The sequence below is a fragment of the Hyperoodon ampullatus genome (assembly GCF_949752795.1).
Source record: "Hyperoodon ampullatus genome assembly, chromosome: 18".
Lineage (NCBI taxonomy): Eukaryota > Metazoa > Chordata > Mammalia > Artiodactyla > Ziphiidae > Hyperoodon > Hyperoodon ampullatus.
In genome coordinates, this window is record NC_136931.1 from 40,841,196 (window position 1) to 40,856,161 (window position 14,966).

A 14,966-nucleotide genomic window follows, 5' to 3' on the forward strand; every position below is an offset into this window, starting at 1 on the left:
TATAAATAAAAATAATATGATTAATCATGTATTAATTTATACTACCAGAAATTCTCTCTAAATCCTTTCTAGGACACAAATATTTATGACATTTCTATATTGTTCTCATTTTATTATTTTAATGAAATATTATACAGGTAGTATTTCATAAAAACACTGCATCTATTGTAATACTAGTTTAAGAATTTTAATTTGGTATGTAAATATACTAACTTCTGTTGAAATTGCTATAGCTTAGGGTCAAAATTAATTTGAAGGTTATTATTCTGGTTTTTATTAGCTGCTGTCTCAAATTAATTATAAAGACAAAAATATCCCTGGCTTCGAGTTTCTGCACTATTAATGACATATCGAGGTGTCTCTTGGATATCAATAAATGATATATTTTAGAGCATAACTTATGAAATGACTTGCCGGTTGGCAGACCACCTTTGACGATAAAATATATTTGATAGTCTACCTTTGCAAATTCATTGTACCACAAAAATGTGATCTTGGTAATTGACATATGACTATTAAGCTTCAATCATTCTCCATAATATTCCTATTAGCAATTATTAATAGAATAAAGGGGAGACAACAATTCTATAGTATTTATTCAGATTTTTATTTAAACTCAAGTATAATCTATATTTCTATAGTGCTTATTTTATCGAACACCTCACTTAAGTAGAAGGAAGTGTTCTAGAGGTTTGTTATCAGCTTTTAAATGAAGTAATCTTTAACTATCTTTTATTTAAAAATACTAAAAAAAGTTTCATGGTCTTTAATTAAATATAAATATTGGAATTGTCTATGAAACTTTTGAAATGGTCAAACACATAAAAACATAGGGATATCCTTTAAAGCAGGGGTCCCCAACCCCTTGGCTGTGTTAGGAACTGGGCCGCACAGCAGGAGGTGGGCGGCGGGCGGGCAAGCGAAGTTTCATCCGCTGCTCCCCATGGCTCGCCATCGCTCACATTAGAGCCTGAACCAACTATCCTCCCCCGCCCACCCTGTTGGTGGAAAAATTGCCTTCCACGAAACCGGTCCCTAGCTCCAAAACAGTTGGGGATCACTGCTTTAAAGCATATGAATTTCTAATATATTTATTTAGGTTATATATGCTGAACTTTTTTTACATAATAGCTCATAGGTAACCTTCACTATTAAGTATTTTATGATGCTTAGAATCGGAAACAATACAGAAACTAACAAATTAAATTTGTTTTTTGTAAAATGTCAAGTGAGAAGAGAAGAATGTTAAATAATAAATACAGCATATTCACAACTTGGTTTTGAATATCACACACATAGAGAAAAAAGACCCAAAGAAAATTTAAAAATTATTTATCAATGGTTAACTCAAGAAATAAGAGAGTCAGAGTGACCTTTACTTCCTCCCGTTCTCATTCTGTATTTCCAAATTCATTGCACTATGTATGTATTACTTTTAGAACTGTTTAAGAAGAAATGTGCCAGTTTGGATAATTTTTTTTTAACATCTAAACATTGCCGAGTGTTGTTAAAATGTTCAGTTTTTATGTAGCTTTCTGGAAGATCTAGCTGGCCATAAAAAACTGAATATATTAGAGGAGGGGGAGTTTTCCCTCATCTTGAAATAATGATGATAAATAATATTTTTAAAGCATTAAATAATTTTCAAAGCATTTTTATATACATTTTCTCCTCAGACCATCCTAACTCTCTAGAGTTGGTAGAAAAAGGATTATACTCATTTTGCCCAGGGTGGAGGTTAGAGGGTGGGAACTGAAATTCATGAAGTTTAGCAAATTGCCCATTTAAGCTGTACACAGTTATTAAGTGGCAGGGCCAGAATTCTAACCTGTTTCATGCCATGGCCAATCTAGTGCTTTCCTCTATGCTCTAGGAACTGGACATATTTAAGAGGTAAGCACAAAAATGGAAATAGGTCTGAATCTTGCTCTAGTTACAAATTTGCCTATAGACCTCACTGGAGCCTGAACCAGGAAAATCTGTATGAATTTCTTTCTTCAAACCAAAGAAATGGCCATGTTAAATAATTCCTAGGTTAAATTTTTAAAAACCTATACTGTCTGTTTTTTCACCATATTCCAGTTTGTGTATCTTGTGTCTATCAACTTCTCCAAAGAACCATGCTTCCTACCTAAAGGACTGCATTGCTTAATAAACAAACATTGACAATTCTGATGCTAACCTGAATTAAATAATATACCAATCATTTATGAGATCCGCCTTAGTATTTTTACGCTCCTGAAATATCATCTCTATAACCTGCTATTTAAAATAGTCTGACACCTACCGAGTACTCTTTCACTTCCTACAAGAAATCAAGAAAAAGAAAGCATTTGTGTTTTTAATTTTAGTGAAGGGTTCTTGATTTAAGAATTAGTTATTTAGTGTCATTTGAATTTCAAGTGTGCCTCAAGTACTTGAGGTTCTTTCTGTATGACTTCTCCAGAGTTTTCACATATATATCATCATTAATTTCATCTTTCACTTGGGATTAGTAAAAGAAAAGTTTTATTTACTACTATTTCTTAGTTTTCTTCAGTTCAAATGTTCAGTGCCTTGTCAAAAATAATATTATAGTCTTATACTGTTCATTGATAACAGATAATGCCAAGAAATTGTGATTCTGGTTTTCAGTTAAAAAAACAAAATGAGAAACTAAAGAAATAATTACTATAACAATGTTTTTCTCCATTTAGCTAATCAGATATTCACATCAGTGAGTGTTAGATTTTGAGACTATGAATCCCAATACTAAATGTTTTATATATTCAGAGAAGTGAAAAATAATAATTATTATGCTTCCTCTGTGCTAAATACTGTTTTAAAACCAATTGGAATCCCCCCTCACAACAATCCTAAGAGGTAGGTACTCTTTGCACCTATTTTACAGCCTGACAAACTGAGGCACAGAATGATTAAATTATTCATGGTCACACAGCTAGTAAAGCACAGATACAGTACTTAAAATCAAGTCTGTTTTTGTGAGAGTCCACATTCCCAACCCCTGTAATGAAAGCGTGTGATCCCTACTATTTGCTATATACCCATTTACTTGCTTTGTGGAAAGAAAGGGAGTGAGGGAAGAGGAGGGAAAGGGAGGGAGGGAAAGAGGAAAAGAAGGCGGAATGGAGGGAGGCAGGAGAATTGTCAAAATTCTGCCAGCTTGTTGATACTGTGTGTTATTTCTTATAATAAGGTTGAAATTAAGGACTTGTAGAGATTTACGTAGAATAAATAATTTTAAATTTCTTTAAGGGAAGTCTCTGGTAATATTATCAGATGGGAGACAGCAAGTGAATTTCTGTTTAATTCTATTCATAATTAAAATGCTATAGCAGGCTCATATTTGGAACAAACACAGTTCTGATAATTCTCATAGTAATAATTCTACCTTTTCTTAAATTTGTTATCATTTTTTTCACCCTCAACACTCTCAGCTTATTTAATTTTAGTACCTACTCTTTTTCAAAAGTCCATAAATTTTAGTTAGGCTTAAATCATAGGAAAATTGAAGAAAGTTTAGAGCTTGTAACAGAAGGAAACCACCCCCTTCCCACCCCGAGCCCAGCTCTGTCCATTTCTATCAGAGCTACTCCACCAAGAAAGGAGGAATTATTCTGATTGGTCAGATTTATGACACATTCTATTACATAGGGTGACTGTATTTGTTTAGAGGTACACAGCAACAGTTCCACATTTCTTCTTGCCCGTTGCCTGGTCCTGTGAAAGCAGGTAAGTGGAGTGAAGATCCTCAAAACCTAGACCTCAGTCTCTTGTTTCTGTTCCATTCCATTCACCAGGGTGAGCTTAATCCAGCAGAAGAGTGAGCTCTTCTGTGTCTGGCTGGATGTTTCCATGCAGATGAGTCAAGTTCCATTTTGAGCCTGGAAAATCTTGCTTGCTGTCTCATCAACTTCTTCCTTTTCTGAGTATGTACTCAGAAAATGGTAACATGCCCCCAGTAAGCCTTTACCACAGCTCTGACTCAGGGTTATTAGGAAGTAATTCCAAATCTCAGACATGTTCTGTATTTTAATCAACAGATAATTTGTACTTATAGTTAACATTTACTCTGGATTATTCACGTGTTCTTATGCAGTTGGAACCTATTTCTGTCTTCATGTGCTTAAAGCTAGGATGAGTATGGATTTTAATCAAGATAATTTAGAAATTTTATTAAGTGTTTCTTATGTGGCAGGCACTGTTCTAGGTACTGGTGATAGAGTGTTAAACAAAGTGGTTACAATCCACACTCTAAGAAAGGGTACTTAACATGAAAATTGAAATAGGAAAGATGTACAGAAATCATACGCAAAAAACAAGAGTCAGTTTAATATGCATAGTTGGCATCTTGGGGATAGAAGAAATCTAACACAAGGAGTTTTACAAGACTGATGATATTATAGTCACTTCAGTTGAACTTTGTTTTATTTAAAACAAGCAACTTTTTTTCAAACCAAGTAAAAAAATTATTGACAGTAATTGTGCAACTTTATAGCTCCTTATTTAGTAAAGAGAGGGTGCTTTGACTTATGATATGAGGCAATTTCAGTCTTTTGATAAACTAACCTTCAGCATTTTAAAAATTAAGCTTTTTCATTGATGGAAATTCTAATATTTGCCCATCACTTTTATTTCATGCCTCCGAAATTACATTAAATTTTCCAATTTTAAGTGAAAAACTGGCATATTATCTGTTGACACTACAGTTCCAAGTTTTATCATAAGAAAAGGTGGGTGAGAGGAATCCCCAGCTCAAAATCCTATCCAAACTTGAATTCTGAAAGTCTTATTTTGATTGATTAGTAGATGTTGGTATCACATTATTTGCAATGGCAGAGGACATTGTCAAGTTGTTATTAGCATTCATTGCAGCACCGGCTTCTGAGAATGTATTAGGTATTTTTTTTTTTTTTTTTGCGGTAGGCGAGCCTCTCACTGTTGTGGCCCCTCCCGTTGCGGAGCACAGGCTCCGGATGCGCAGGCCCAGCGGCCATGGCTCACGGGCCCAGCCGCTCCGGGGCACGTGGGATCCTCCCATACTGGGGCACGAACCTGCGTCCCCTGTATCGACAGGCGGACTCTCAACCACTGCACCACCAGGGAAACCCTGTAGTAGTTTTTTTTAAACCACATTTTCTCCTCTTGACCCATGACTCCAACTCTAAAAATATCTTGACTCATTCATACATCATACATTCAAGAAATAATTACTGATCGCATATACTGTTCCAGACACCAGGCTGGTCAGTAGGGAGTCAAAATGACTAAGGCACAGGCTTGGCTGTCAAGGAGACCCCAATGTAGTGAACCTTTGCTTCTTACTCTTCAAGTGGCATTGATCCTGTGTAATCAGAAGTAATAGGGAATTAAGTAGCATTCATATTGTAATTAAATGTAGATTGAGCCAGATGATTTTCCAAAATCAGGTTTAATCAGAGATAGAGCAAGAGTGTTCTTTGGGAGTTTTCCATGATGAGCATTGTTAACTATCCTTGAGATGCAATAATAGAAGTCAGTGAGTAATTTATCAATTTGGTTTCCTATGGAAACCAAGATGAAGCACGTTTTCTCCTTTAGTCATTGACTTTCTACAGAGGTAGGGAAGGTGCTTCAACTTGCCTGGACAAGAAATCACCAGTAAACAGCAGTGATGGTAGATGTGGGTTATTTACTACCATGGGGTTGAGAATATTAGTGAGCTGCATTTTGACCACTTGTCAAACATTTTGACATCTTGGAACAGAAAGTGTTATTTAAATATAAAAAGCATTGTCTGTTGAATTGCTGTTAGTCATCCCTATGAGGAAATGACCTATTAAGTAACAGATCGGGAATAAGATTGATTTCTTTAAAGAGTGCTTAAAGTAGCTACATGTTTCAATTTGTGGGTTTTTTCCAACCATTTGTAAGTTACCACAGTAAAAACCCCATATAAAAAGCTATCTGAATTTACTTTCCAGCATTCTTTCCTGGGCTTTCTCTCTCTTTCCCCCTCTCCCTCTCTCTCAGATCAGAAGGAGAGCAATGGGTCTCAAGCTTTAGCGAGAATCAGAAGGCTTGTCAAAACAATGATTTCCGGAGCCTCAGCTGGGAATTTGCATTTCTAACAAGTTCCTAGGAGAAACTTCTGCCGCTGTTACATATTTGATGAACCACTGCTCAAGTAAAAGGAATGGGAATTTAGGAAGTAGAAAGATCTAGAGCTATGAAAAGCTGAAGTCAGCTTCTGATCTTCTTCACCAAGCTGCCCAAGCTATTGGGAAGATAATCACTACTGCCCCAGGGAAGCGTATTGAAAGTCACACCGATTAGAATGGGCATCATCAGAAAATCTACAAGCAACAAATGCTGGAGAGGGTGTGGAGAAAAGAGAACCCTCTTTCACTGTTGGTGGGAATGTAAATTGATACAACCACTATGGAGAACAGTATGGAGGTTCCTTAGAAAACTAAAAATAGAATTACCATATGACCCAGCAATCCCACTACTGGCACATACCCAGAGAAAACCATAATTCAAAAAGACACATGCACCCCAATGTTCATTGCAGCACTATTTACAATAGCCAGGTCATGGAAGCAACCTAAATGCCCATTGACGGATGGATAAAAAAGACGTGGTACATACATAAAATGGAATGAACTTGGGTCATTTGTAGAGACGTGGATGGACCTAGAGACTGTCATACAGAGTGAATAAGTCAGAAAGAGAAAAACAAATATTGTATATTAACACATATATGTAGAACCTAGAAAAATGGTACAGATGAACTGGTTTGCAAGGCAGAAATAGAGACATAGATGTAGAGAAGAAATGTATGGACACCATGGGGGGAAAGCGGGGCAAGGGTGGCGGTGGTGGGATGAATTGGGAGATTGGCATTGACATGTATATACTAATATGTATAAAATAGATAACTAATAAGAATTTGCTGTATAAATTAATTAATTAATTTAATTTATTTTTTTAAAAAAGTAATTGGCCCTCCTCTGAGTAAGTGATTGGCTGAGGGCATCATGTAGAACAGTCTTGACTGTCCTACTCTTAAGCCCAGGTTTGCAGTGAATGAGCCATTTAACCTCTCTTTACCCCAGTCTTTCTCAGATTCAAAATAGTAACGGTAATTTCCCTTCCCTCTTGTTAAAAACCAAGACAAAACAAAAAATACGCAAATCCTGATGGTGCTTTCCCTTTGTGGAAAGTTATTTGGATTTATCCATCTATTACTCTGATGTAGTAAAGAAGAAATTTAGAAAAATTTCTCTCTGTCGATAAAGATTTTAGGCTTTTAAGCTTAACTCTTTAGCAAAAACTACCAAATGCCTATTCTCCACTGCCTGGGGCTAGACATTTCCTTGATTCTGTCTAAGAGGTGGGGAGCCACAAGGGAACAAGTACTTAAAGAGACTCTAAAAAGCCCTATCTTTTCTGCACCCCCTTCGCCACCACCAGCTCTCCAGTTTATCCACTGCTCTTCTCACTCTTTCCACACCAGGAGCACCAGCCTCTTAGCTTATACTTTCAACACTCAACGTTCTCCCATCCAAAGGCCCTTGCGCTTATGATTTCATCTTCTGGAAATGTTCTACAAAAGTAATCCATACACATATAAATAGAATATGATAATAGAGGTTATGATAATAGATAGGATATGACTACCTTCAAGTCTCTGGTCAAATGTCACCACATCAGGGAGACCTTGATCATCCTATAAAAAACAGCTGTTGTGCATCCCCATGCAGGTACACACATTAACCTACACATGTTCTATTCCATCTCTGATATATTTTTCTCCGTATGTTTGTTCCCATCTGCCAAACAATATATCAATATTTTGGTATTGGTTTATTTTCTGTCTCTTCCCTAGGTAGAATGCAAATTCCGTGCAGGTAGAGTCATGGTTTTTTCACTGCAGAACCTACAACAATCATTGGCACATAAGAGTCACTCAGTAAATATTTCTAGAGTGAAAAAAAGAAAGGTGATATATCCTTACCTTAGATTATCCACTGCACATTTTGGTATCCTTTACATTACTTGCTCAAATGATCTTACACTCCAGTCATACATACCTATTGGCAGTTCTTTAGAGCCACCATTGCTCTTTATGCCCTCGTGTCTTTTTTCAAATTTAATTTTATTTTTTTTAACATTTTTATTGGAGTATAATTGCTTTACAATGGTGCGTTAGTTTCTGCTTTATAACAAAGTGAATCAGTTATACATATATCCCCATATCTCGTCCCTCTTGCGTCTCCCTCCCACCCTCCCTATCCCACCCCTCTAGGTGGTCACAGGACATACATACACTCACTACCAGATGTGAAATAGATAGCTAGTGGGAAGCAGCCACATAGCACAGGGAGATCAGCTCTGTGGTTTGTGCCCTCTTGCGTTTTAAATCTTGCTGTAGCCTCTGCCTAGGATGTTCATTTCTGAAACTTTTTTGTTGTCTTTCACACTTCTACATTTCCTTCAAAACACAAATCAGGTATCCTGTTCTTCAAAAATATTTCATGATAAACTTGTTCTTTCTCTGTGTCTTCCTTCCCACGCTGGCACCCTGTCCTGGCACTTATCTACTCATTATGTTATACTATTCTGTCCAGTTGAAACTCCTCCCAGCTTTACCAGAGACCACTTGAAAGCAGGAACTGCTTCTGACATCAAAAGCACAAGCCCCAATGCCTGGCATATGACAGCTACTCATAAATGATCAATAAATCAACAACAGTCCACCTTATTCTTTCTTCTTATCATAAGAAGCTACTCTTCATTGCTTTAAACTTCTAAAATTGCCCTGAGGGATATAATAGTAATGAGTGTTCCTGAAAATCAAGAGAATGGACACTTATGATAAGTAGCTTGAAGATCAGCCAAGTGAAAACTGGAATAGCTCTCAAACAAGGAAGAGGAGTGAGGCATTCAAGTTCCTTTAGGAGTAGCAAGTAGCAGTGATGCTGGTGTTCACATTGCCATGAAGAAAACCACTGCCATGTGAAGCTCCTAACACGAGTAAATATGTAGTATCTCTGAGGTATGTGATAGTATGTGAGAGTAGATCATGACAAAACTCTTCAGCAACCTTGTTTCTGGATTTTACCTCATCCAGCATCACTTGGTGTATGTTGAGATAATGCACAAATTTTACTAGGTAATTAGTCTAGGAATTATTCCTCTAGGGTAGAAAGATGCTATCTTACTCCAATCGTGTTGCTATAACAAAATACCACCAACTGGGTAGATTATAACAACAGCAATTATTGCTCACAGTTTTGGAGGCTGGGAAGTCCAAGACTGAGTTGCTAGCATGTTTGCCTTCTGGTGAGGACCTTCTTCCTGGTTCATAAGCTGACACCAACTCCCTGTGTCCTCACATGGTAGAAAGGGCAGGGGATCTCTCTGAAGCCTCTTATAAGGCATTAATTTCATTCATGATGGTTTCACTGTTACGACTCAAGCACTTCCCAAAGGTCCACCTACTAATACTATCACATTGGGCATTAGGGTTTCAACATAGGAATTACAACATAGGAATTCAATGTATAAAACATTCAGACCATAGCAGATACTTGGGAGTCGAAGCTTGTTCTAAACTTTATAGCTGGGAAGACTCTGTGAAGCTAGTATGTGTGGCTGAGTCATGCATGTTTGAAGATGATAAAAGACCCATCCCAGCAGAAAAATCCTACACACAACTGAGAAACCACTGGGCATTGTGAATGAGTGTATGCCTTGGCAGAAGGCTGTTCCTCCTCACATCTGTGAATTATGCATGATATTGCAAGAGGACTTTTTAAATATGAGCAATTTGGAGCAAAAATGACAGAAAAGAGAAGTGCAAAGAAACAAGATGAGTGAGTATTGAAAGGCAGAAGTGGTATATTGGTAGGCCTGGAAATCAACTGTCAGTAATTTAAATTGATTAAATGTAGCATAGAAAATGTACAAGAAAAGGTTGAGGGGATCAAATTAACAGGCAAAAGAAACAATTTTCTCAACAGTAACATTTTTGCTGTATCAAAGTGAAAGCAATTCATAAGAGATTGAGAAAATGAGTATATTTTCTCATTCCTTTGTCATGTGACAAAGGAATAAAATAATTCCTTTGTCACATGACTAGATGTAAGGTGAAAATTAGAACTTTATCTCAATATAAGGAGGCAGTCATTTTTAGGAAATAACATTTAAATTGAACAAGAAAAAGGAGATCAGAGGCATGAACCAAGAGATAAGACCTTGTCTCACTTATTCATAGACTATGGGGCCCAACTGTCGAACAATAATCAGTATCGAGGCTGCAGAGAACAAAGTTTTATTTGAGGTCTTAATAATTGCAGTCCTGGAGACACAGATTCAGGTAAAACCCAAAGATACTCTGTGGAAGAGAAAGAGCCAGGGACTTACAAAGATAAAAGGTACAAGGTTGTTAAAGCTGTCTGTCAGGAATTATGATTGACTCTGACGCAGGAAAGGAAATATTTGTCCTTAAGGGATTCTCCATCACAAGTTATTTTAGGTTAAGTGTCCGATAAGTATCTTGAGTTTCTGGAACGTGGGCAGATGCTCTGGATGCCTGTGTCAAAGCAATAGGTAGTCAAAGTTCAGACTCCATCTCGGCTGAGATGTGCCTAAGTCACACTTCCTCAGTGGCTTCCTCAGAGGCTCCATGTGAGAGAGCTCTCCCCACCAGTAATGACCATTTCTGTTTTCCTTTCACACAACTTACCTTCACTCCTCAGATGTGTTGGGAACTGATAAGCATATTCTCACCATAGTACTTGTTGTCGCTCACTTGCATTAAAGTGGACCATAGCCAACATCAATAACTGATTATTGAGTTATATTGTATTTTTCTCAAATTCAGAGTTATTTATTTTAAAGCATCAGTAAGCAAACTATGGCCTACAGGTGAAATCTATTCTTGAGCTAAGAATGGTTATTACATTTTGAAAAGATTGTAAGAAAAGAAAAAGAAAAAAGGAAAAAAAGAAAGAATATGTGTTACAGACCTATGTAGCTCATAAAGACAAAAATATTTATTACCTGGAGGGCTTAAATTTAAGGGGATAAAGTTGATATTCACATTCATTATATATATATATGAATATAATAAATATATTATGAATAACAACTGAATATAATAAATGTATATAATGAATGCGAAGGTTTATTTGTCTTACACTTTGTAGGATTTCACACCCTAAAGCGTGGATTTCTAGATAAGAGAAAGAGAAGATACATATTTACCAGTTCATAGTTTATTGAGGACAAGAAGGAAGAGGATTGAGGCAAGTTCACTTCATTTTTGCAATGACAACATTACAGAGGAAAATGAAGTAAAAAATGTGAAATAGATGCCTGATTGTGGAAGATGCATGAAGGGAATGAATAAGGCAATGAAAGGGGATAAACTACTTTGAGAGCTCTGATACCAGGAGGAAAGTGGAAAGTAGTCATGTATGTCCCTGCAGGTATTTGTAGATTGTCTTCCACTCTGAGATTTCTCTGCTGCTGCCCCTCCCCTAAACAAGTGTCAGAGAGGATTGGAGCTCTGTCTTCACAGCGCTTGCTGACTTTTCAAGAGAAACATTGTACAGATAGACCCACAGACATACTTAAATAGATACCCGCAGCTCTGTTGGATGTGTAGTATTTAGCTTCTTCGGTCTGTGTGTGAAACACTTCTAACATGCTTCCCCTACTCCAATGCCCACAGGGCCACCAGTTTTCAACCTGTTTTCTCTGTCCTGTTAAACACACCTCTTTTTCTAGCAGCTGAATGGGAAGGAGGACCCCCCTTTCAGTTGTTATCTTCCTCGAAACTGTTCATTCTAAACGAATTCTCACATTTCCCTTCTGAATCTATCTACCGTCTCCCTCTATGTCCAAACTCCTCCTGATAGACAAATTTATTGAGTGCTCAAATGTATACCAATTACCGTTCGTCAGTGGCATTTAACCCTCACAAATATTATCCACATTACACAGTTAAATATTGAGGCTTAGAGAAATAAAGAAACTTGCCAAAAGTTGCACACTTAACAAGTGACATGTCTAGGGTTCAGGCACAAAAGATTTGAGCCCAGAGGCCATGCTCTTAACCATGAAGTTAAACCCTCTAAACAGGAAGAAGTTAACACCTGATCAAGGGAAATGGAGGGTCCATACTAGCTCCCTTATTTATACCAGCCGCCAGAGGGGAAGGTTTAACAGAAAAGTGTTCCCATTTAATTTTTCTATTTCTTTAACCATTGAATTAAACAATAACACATCCTCCTTAAATGTAATCTCTCTTTGATTCAAGCTTTCTGATTATTTCAGAAACTTCAGTGAATAGTTTATATCTTCATAATTTTTTTCTTTAATTTCAGAACTTTGTGAGAAGGATAAATGCTATTTTCTTTTAAGTGATTAGATAATTTTGTAATTTTCTATGCTAAAAAGTATACTTATCATATAGTATATATAAAATTCTATGTATTTATTTATTTAATTTTTTTTTCCCTTTTGCAGTACACGGGCCTCCCACTGTTGTGGCCTCTCCCGTTGCGGAGCACAGGCTCCGGACGCGCAGGCTCAGCGGCCATGGCTCACAGGCCCAGCCGCTCCGCGGCATGTGGGATCTTCCCAGACCGGGGCACGAACCGGTGTCCCCTGCATCGGCAGGCGGACTCTCAACCACTGCGCCACCAGGGAAGCCCCTCTATGTATTTAATGTGTACTTTTGTTAAAGCATTGTAAAATAACAACTGAATTGTACTCAAATAAATACAGCATTTTCCTCAACATTGACTTAATGTGCACTATAGTTCATATTTTTTTCTGATTAGTTCAGAATTATCAAATTAGAGAATTATTGTTTTGAGACTGGTTTTTACTAACTCTAACTTCCATGTTCCTAATTTCCATATTCGTAATGAATAAACCAAGCTTTATTTATCCTTAATATTTTCTGACCTCTTCACTTCAATTGAAACCTGGATTGTTTCAAATGATTCCCCTACCATCTCCACCACAAATTTAGCTTTCTCTTTCTCTAGTATAAGAAGAGCCAGCCTGCTTCTTACATTTATACCACTTTTTGATTATTATTCTATAATCTCTGTATTCCCCTAATTTTAACTTACTGTCAGGAAGTAAAGTTGGCCCTCTCTCTATTCAAACCACTCCTGTATCCTCCAGAACCAGTGCCCACTTCTACTTTCCTGAACAAGGTCAACTACACTTCACCAAGCTTCCCATTTTTTAATTTTAATTAATTAATTAAAAAAATTAATTTTATTGAAGTATAGTTGATTTACAGTGTGTTAGTTTTAGGTGTACAGCAAAGTGATTCAGTTATACATATACATATATCTATTCTTCTTCAGATTCTTTGCTCATATAGGTTCTCATAGACCAAGCTTACCAATTTTATAGTTTCATTGCCTGTCTTCATCTATGCCATGACCTCATTTCTCATTCACATGTCAAAATTAAACTTTCAGAACTCTATTGCAACAATGATCAGTGGTCTAATGAACTTGTATAAGATGACCAGAAGTTGAAGTATTGTAAGCATTAGTAATATAAAAGTCCAACTACTGTCTGTTCTACAAATGAATATATGTTTAATACTAAATATATGTTTAATACTAAAAGTTTCACCATGGTAGTGTGAGTCTTTCCAAAATTTATTACATTCCTATTATATGCCAAGCACTGACTTACTCTTTGATTTCATTTTTCCCCCCATTTTGTTTTCCAAACACAGAATGACAACTTGGTGAAAAAAACCCTGTGGTATATACCAAATACCAAGATGTGCATCCTCTGCCCATCCTCATTTCTGTATTCCCACTCATTCCATCGTAATTAGATTCTGCCACTTTTCTCCTGAGCCCTATAATAGTCTCATGTCTACTCACTTCCCATCTCTTCCCCGTCTTTTAATCTCAAATGCAGTTCATACATACAGAACGTCACCTGAATGATGTTCATAACTGATGGCTGCTTGCTTTCTTAAGAATGCTTAAAAGATGCAGTGTTGGAAGAGAAAGCTGTCACCACCTGCTGACTTGTGCCCAAAGTCTCAGAGGCTGAAACTTCTGCTTTCATAAATGGGGAGGCCCAGCACAGAAGTGAAATGAAGAAGTGCCATAAAAGAGCTTATGAGCCTTTTAAAGACTTCCCAGGAGATATACACACACACATACATGTACACAAGATGTTCAGTGTGACTTCAGAGAAATTCTCAGAGACCTCATATGTCTCGAACACTGGGTAAGACCTCTGCTTCCAGACATTCTAAAATTTACTCTTGAATAATGCAACCCAGAGAGTGGTGTACTTGGACCAAATTACTTATATCCCTTATAGTATTATTTCTGGCAAATTACCCCATCCGCTTTTGGCTTGCATAACAGACAATTGCAAGAATTTCTTTTCTATCTATTGGTAGAGGTCCTCTTCCATCACATCCTTTATACAAAGACTATATAAATGCACATAATGTCTTACATATTATTTCATAGGGTTAACAGATACTTTGTGTCCAATGTAGAGTAACATGGACTATGGGCTAACAATGTTCTATAAAGAATAAAGTAGTTCTTTGTAAACTAGACTGTTTATATATTTCATACACACTCTGTTTCCCAGTTATTCTCTCTTATCACTTAATAAATTCTTTTGATGTCTTTTCTATATCATTTGTACTAAAGTGAAACAAAGCAAGATGTTTTTGATTGCTCCATACCTGGACAAAAGTGTTAGAATGGAAGCCTAGAGGCTGCTATGGTGGTAGCAGTCATAATGAAAATGAGAGAACCCCTAAATGGATGTGGTTTTCCTGCTTCAATTACCTGGAGATTGTTTTCCAGTGCTGACACCAGGATGTTCTGAATTTGCTTTAGTGAAAGGAATTAGTGTTTCCTCTACAGTTTTAATTATAATTTTGTTTCCTCTAAAATTGCTACGTA

At 36.8% G+C, this 14,966-nt stretch overlaps 1 long non-coding RNA gene across 2 annotated transcripts in view; it reads left to right on the top strand.

The window, feature by feature from the left end:
- Positions 1-12,792, top strand: part of LOC307066741 — a 31,059-nt gene extending 18,267 nt beyond the window's left edge. For both annotated transcript variants that reach the window (XR_013811391.1, XR_013811392.1), the window contains one exon: positions 12,520-12,792. This is a non-coding gene — a long non-coding RNA (uncharacterized lncRNA). The remainder of the gene's footprint in view (positions 1-12,519) is intronic.
- The last annotated feature ends 2,174 nt before the right edge of the window (positions 12,793-14,966 follow it).